A 7,177-nucleotide genomic window follows, 5' to 3' on the forward strand; every position below is an offset into this window, starting at 1 on the left:
AATTGTAATGGGATACCTGTGGGGTAAGATTGAGGTGGGGATCCTGTGGGGTCCACAGATCTGAGGTGAAAAAAATACCATTCCTTCACCATATAGGCATGAAAATGCCTTCATGCATCATTCTGGCGTTCAAACGCCCATTGTGCATGTTCTGGGCGTTCAACGCCCATGTATGCATGTTTCTGGCGTTGAACGCCAGTTTCATGCTTGTTCTGGGTTCAGCGCCAGTTTGTCCTCTCTGTGCACCATCCTGGCGTTTAACGCCAGGTTGTTGCTTGTTTTGGGCTTCAGTGCCAGAATGGTGCTCTGTTCTGGCGTTAACGCCGAGATGCACCTTCTGGCGTTGAACGCCAGCTGCGTCCTCCAGGGTGAAAATTTTTTTCTTCTGTTTTTGACTCTGTTTTTAATTTTTTTGATTTTTTCGTGACTCCTCATGATCATGTACCTAATTAAACACAAAAATAACAAAGAAACAAAATAAAATAAAATTAGATAAATAAAATTGGGTTGCCTCCCAACAAGTGCTTCTTTAATGTCAATAGCTTGACAGTGGCTCTCATGGAGCCACAAGATGATCAGGTCAATGTTAGTGTGTGGTCTCCACACCAAACTTAGAGTTTGGATATGGGATCTTAACACCAAACTTAGAGTTTGGTTGTGGCCTCACAACACCAAACTTAGAGTTTGATTGTGGAGGTTCTTTTTCTTGACTCTGAACTGAGAGAAGCTCTTCATGCTGACTCTCTTTTGTCACAGAGGGATGGCCATGTGCCTTAAACACAAGGTAGTCCCCATTCAATTGAAGGACTAACTCACCTCTGTTGACATCTATCACAGCTCCTGCTGTGGCTAGGAAAGGTCTTCCTAGGATGATGCATTCATCATCTTCTTTCCTAGTGTCTAGGATTATGAAATCAGTAGGGATGTAAAGGCCTTCAACCTTTACTAACACGTCCTCTACTATTCCATATGCTTGCCTCACTGACTTATCTGCCAATTGTAATGAGAACAAAGCAGGTTGTACCTCAATGATCCCCAGCTTCTCCATTACAGAGAGTGGCATAAGATTTATCCCTGACCCCAGATCACATAGAGCTTTTTCAAAGCTCATGGTGCCAATGGTGCAAGGTATTAAGAACTTGCCAGGATCTTGCTTCTTTTGAGGTAGAGTTCTCTGAATCCAAGTATCTAGTTCACTAATGAGCAAGGGAGATTCACTTTCCCAAGTCTCATTACCAAACAATTTGGCATTCAGCTTCATGATAGCTCCTAAATATTGAGCAACTTGTTCTCCAGTCACATCTTCATCCTCTTCAGAGGAAGAATATTCTTCAGAGCTCATGAATGGTAGAAGGAGATTTAATGGAATCTCTATGGTCTCTAGATGAGCCTCAGATTCCTCAGGATCCTTAATAGGAAACTCCTTCTTGCTTGAGGGACGTCCCAGGAGGTCTTCCTCACTAGGATTTTCGTCCTCCTCCTCCCTTGTACATTCGGCCACTTTGATTAAATCAATGGCCTTGCACTCTCCTTTTGGATTTTCTTCTATATTGCTTGGGAGAGTACTGGGAGGAATTTCAATAACTTTCTTACTCAGCTGGCCCACTTGTGCCTCCAAATTTCTAATGGAGGATCTGGTTTCATTCATGAAACTGAAAGTGGCCTTTGACAGATCAGAGACTATATTGGCTAAATTAGAAGTGTTTTGTTCAGAATTCTCTGTCTGTTGCTGAGAAGATGATGGATATGGCTTACTATTACTCAGCCTGTTGCGTCCACCATTGTTAAAGCCTTGTTGAGGCTTTTGTTGATCCTTCCAGGAGAAATTTGGATGATTTCTCCATGATGGGTTATAAGTGTTTCCATAAGGTTCACCCATGTAATTGACCTCTGCCATGGCAGGGTTCTCAGGATCATAAGCTTCTTCAGAAGCTGCCTCTCTAGTACTGTTGGATGCATGTTGTAATCCATTCAGATTTTGAGAGATTATGTTGACCTGTTGAGTCAACATTTTGTTCTGAGCCAATATGGCATTCAGAGCATCAATTTCAAGAACTCCTTTTTTCTGAGGTACCCCATTATTCACGAAATTCCTCTCAGAGGTGTACATGAACTGGTTGTTTGCAACCATGTCAATGAGTTCTTGAGCCTCTTCAGGCGTTTTCTTCAGGTGAATAGATCCACCTGCAGAATGATCCAATGACATTTTCGAAAATTCAGAGAGACCATAATAGAATATATCTAATAGGGTCCATTCTGAAAACATGTCAGATGGACATCTTTTGGTCAGCTGCTTGTATCTTTCCCAAGCTTCATAGAGGGATTCACCATCTTTTTGTTTGAAGGTTTGAACATCCACTCTCAGCTTGCTCAGCTTTTGAGGAGGAAAGAATTTATCCAAGAAGGCAGTGACCAGCTTGTCCCAGGAGTCCAGGCTATCCTTAGGTTGTGAATCCAACCATACTCTAGCTCTGTCTCTTACAGCAAAAGGGAAAAGCATGAGTCTGTAGACTTCAGGATCAACTCCATTCGTCTTTACAGTCTCACAGATCTGCAAGAACTCAGTTAAAAACTGATAAGGATCTTCAGATGGAAGTCCATAAAACTTGCAGTTTTGTTGCATTAATGCAACTAGTTGAGGCTTAAGCTCAAAGTTATTGGCTCCAATGGCAGGAATGGAGATGCTTCTTCCATCAAACTTGGACGTTGGCTTTGTGAAGTCACCAAGCATTCTCCTTGCATTATTATTATTATTATTTTCGGCTGCCATGTCCTTCTCTTGTTCGAAAATTTCTGAAAGGTTATTTCTGGATTGTTGTAATTTAGCTTCTCTTAATTTTCTCTTCAGAGTCCTTTCAGGTTCTGGATCAACTTCAACAAGAGTGCCCTTTTCCCTGTTCCTGCTCATATGTAAGAGAAGAAAACAAGAAAAGAAAGAGGAATCCTCTATGTCACAGTATAGAGATTCCTTTATGTTAGTAGAAGAAGATAGGGGTATAAGGAAGAAGAGGGAAGGATTCGGATTTTTGGATGAAGAAAGGTGAAGAGAAGTGTTAGTAATTAAATAATTAAATAGAAGAAGAGAGGTGAAGAGAAAGTTCGAAAATAATTTTGAAAAAGGGGTTAGTAATTTTCGAAAATTAAAGATAAGATAAGATTAAAATTAAAAATTAAAACAAAAAGAATTTTTGAAAAAGAGAGGGAGAATTTTCGAAAATTAGAGAGGGAAAAGTAGTTAGGTGGTTTTGAAAAAGATAAGAAACAAACAAAAAGTTAGTTAGTTGATTGAAAAAGATTTGAAATCAAGTTTTTTTTTTAAAAAAGATAAGAAGATAAGAAGTTAGATAAGATATTTTGAAATCAAATTTTGAAAAAGATAAAATTTTTGAAAAAGATAAGATAAAAGATAGAAAGATATATTTGAAAAAGATATTTTGAAAAAGATTTAATTTTAAAAATTGACTTGACTAACAAGAAACTACAAGATAAGATTCTAGAACTTAAAGATTGAACCTTTCTTAACAAGAAAGTAACAAACTTCAAATTTTTGAACCAATCACATTAATTGTTAGCTAATTTTCAAAAATTTGATATAAAGATAAGAAAAAGATTTTTGAAAATATTTTGAAAAATAATTTTGAAATTTTCGAAAATAATAAAAAAAAATGAAAAAGATATGATTTTTGAAAAAGATTTTGAAAAGATAAGATTTTTAAAATTGAAATTTTGATTTGACTTGTAAGAAACAACTAATTTTGAAAATTTTTGACCAAGTCAACCCAAAATTTCGAAAATTTGGAGGAAAATAAGGAAAAGATATTTTTTTGATTTTTTGAATATTTTAATTATGAGAAAGAAAAACAACAAAAATACTCAATGCATGAAATTTTTTAGATCAAAACAATGAATGCCTGCAAGAATGCTATGAATGTCAAGATGAACACCAAGAACACTTTGAAGATCATGATGAACATCAAGAACATTATTTTGAAAAATTTTTGATGCAAAGAAAACATGCAAGACACCAAACTTAGAAATTTTTAATGCATGAAAAATATGAATGCAAAAGTGCACATGAAAAACAAGAAAAGACACAAAACAAGAAATCATCAAGATCAAACAAGAAGACTTATCAAGAACAACTTGAAGATCATGAAGAACACTATGAATGCATGGATTTTAGAAAAATGCAAGAAAAATTTTTAAAAGCATGCAATTGACACCAAACTTAAAAATTAACACAAGACTCAAACAAGAAACACAAAATATTTTTGATTTTTATGATTTTCTAATTTTTTTTGAATTTTTATTAATTTTTTTCGAAAATAAAGTTGGAAAAACGAAAAAGAAAATAAAAATTTTGAAAAAGATTTTTGAAAAGAAAATTACCTAATCTGAGCAACAAGATGAACCGTCAGTTGTCCATACTCGAACAATCCCCGGCAACGGCGCCAAAAACTTGGTGGACGAAATTGTGATCACTATTCTTTGATTTGCATTCATTGTAAAATTATGGAATTTAGAAATTGGCACGAGTGGACACAACTCCGTTCAACTAACCAGCAAGTGTACTGGGTCGTCCAAGTAATAAACCTTACGCGAGTAAGGGTCGATCCCACAGAGATTGTTGGTATGAAGCAAGCTATGGTCACCTTGTAGATCTCAGTTAGTGATTGGAATCATAGAGTCAAATGGAATTAAATTGGATAAATAAAATAAATAAAAGGGATAAGAATACTTATGCAGATTCATTGGTGAGAATTTCAGACAAGCGAATGGAGATACTGTATGGCTCAAGAACGCCTGCTTTCCCACTGCTTTAACTCAATCCTTCTTACTCTTTTCCATGGCAAGCTGTGTATAGGGGTTCACCATCAGCGGTGGCTACTTTCAATCCCCTCGGGAAAATGATCCTCTGCGGCTGTCACTCGCATGGCTAATCGTCTGGAGGCATCACCCATGGTTGATGGCTACATCCCATCCTCGCAGTGAAAACTAATGCTCACGCACTCTGTCACAGTACGGCTAATCACCGGTTGGTTCCCGCTCCTACTGGAATAGAATCCCTCTTTTGCGTCTGTCACTAACGCCCAGCAGGTTACAAGTTTGAAGCACGTCACAGTCATTCATTACCGGAATCCTACTCGGAATACCACAGACAAGGTTAGACTTTCCGGATTCCCATGATCCTACTCGGAATACCACAGACAAGGTGAGACTTTTCGGATTCTCATAAATGCCGCCATCCATCTAGCTTATACCACGAAGATTCTGTTGGGGAATCTAAGAGATACGCGTTCAAGCTCTGTTTCATGTAGAACGGAAGTGGTTGTCAATCACGCGCGTTCATAAGTGAGAATGATAATGAGGGTAATTTGACTCATAACATTCATCATGTTCTTGGGTACGAATGAATATCTTGGAATAAGAATAAGAGAGATTTGAATAAAAGATAATAGAATTGCATTAATACTTGAGGTACAGCAGAGCTCCACACCCTTAATCTATGGTGTGCAGAAACTCCACCGTTGAAAATACATAAGTAAAAGAGATTCAGGCATGGCCGAATGGCCAGCCTCCCTAACGTGATCAATGATCTCCTAAGATGAAGAATAAAACAAAACTGAGACCAAAGATGTCTAATACAATAGATAAATGTCCTATATATACTAGACTAGCTACTAGGGTTTACATGAGTAAGTATTTGATGCATAAATCCACTTCCGGGGCCCACTTGGTGTATGCTTGGGCTGAGCTTGATCAATCCACGAGTAGAGGCATTTCTTGGCGTCAAACTCCAGGTTATGACGTGTTTTGGGCGTTCAACTCCGGATCATGACGTTTTTCTGGCGTTTAACTCCAGACAGCAGCGTGTACTTGGCGTTCAACACACAAACTCATAGTAAAGTCCAGAAATGTGAATTTAACATAAAAACTAGTGAAAACATCCCTAAAAGTAGCTCAAACGTACTAAAAACTATATGAAAACAATGCCAAAAAGCGTATAAATTATCCGCTCATCACTTGCATTAGAGAAACTAATTAAGGCTTAAGCTCAAAGTTGTTTGCTCCAATGGCAGGGATAGAGATGCTTCTCCCATAAAAGTCGGGAGTAGGTGCAGTAAAGTCACCCAGCACCTTCCTTGCATTGTTGGCATTGTTGTTGTTTTCGGCTGCCATGTCTTCTTCTTGTTTGAAGATTTCTGTTAGGTCCTCTACAGAGAATAGTGCTTTAGCTTCTCTTAGCTTTCGCTTCAAGGTCCTTTCAGGTTCAGGGTCAGCCTCAACAAGAATGCTTTTGTCTTTGTTCCTGCTCATATGAAAGAGAAGAGAACAAGGAAGTATGGAGTCCTCTATGTCACAGTATAGAGATTCCTTGAAGTGTCAGAGGAAGAGAAAAATAGAAGGAAGAGGTAGAAGAATTCGAACTTAGAAAGATAGAGTTCGAATTGTGCATTGATGAGGAGTGTTAGTCCATAATTAGAAGGATGTGAGAAGAGGGGAAGAAATTTTCGAAAATTAACGTGAATTAATTAAAAGAAATTTTGAAAAAAATGGTAATTGATTTTCGAAAACTAAGATTGAGAAAGAAATAAAGTGATTTTTGAAAAAGATTTTGAAATTAGAAATTAAAGAGATATGATTGAAAACTATTTTGAAAAAGATGTGATTAAAAAGATATGATTGAAAAGTTATGGTTTTAAAAAGTATATGATTGAAAAGATATGATTGAAAAATAATTTAAAAAGATTTGATTTTTAAAATTAATGACTTGGCTATCAAGAAAAGATATGAATCAAACATTAAACCTTTCTCAACAGAAAAGGCAACATACTTGAAATGTTGAATCAAATCATTATTTGTTAGCAAGTATTTTTGAAAATGAAAAAAACTGATTTTGAAAAGATATGATTGAAAAGATATGATTTGAAAAAGATTTTATTTTGAAAAATTATGAAAACTTGAAAAAAATTTGAATTAAAAACAGAATCTTCCCTCTTGTGCCATCCTGGCATTAAACGCCCAGAATGGTATCCATTCTGGCGTTTAACGCCCAAAATGCTACCCCACCTGGCTGGGCGTTTAACGCCAGTTTTCCTTCTTCACTGGGCATTTTGAACACCCAGCTTTTTTTGTATGATTCCTCTGCAGTATGTTCTGAATCTTCAATTCTCTG

This window comes from Arachis hypogaea, chromosome 1 (assembly GCF_003086295.3).
Source record: "Arachis hypogaea cultivar Tifrunner chromosome 1, arahy.Tifrunner.gnm2.J5K5, whole genome shotgun sequence".
NCBI lineage: Eukaryota > Viridiplantae > Streptophyta > Magnoliopsida > Fabales > Fabaceae > Arachis > Arachis hypogaea.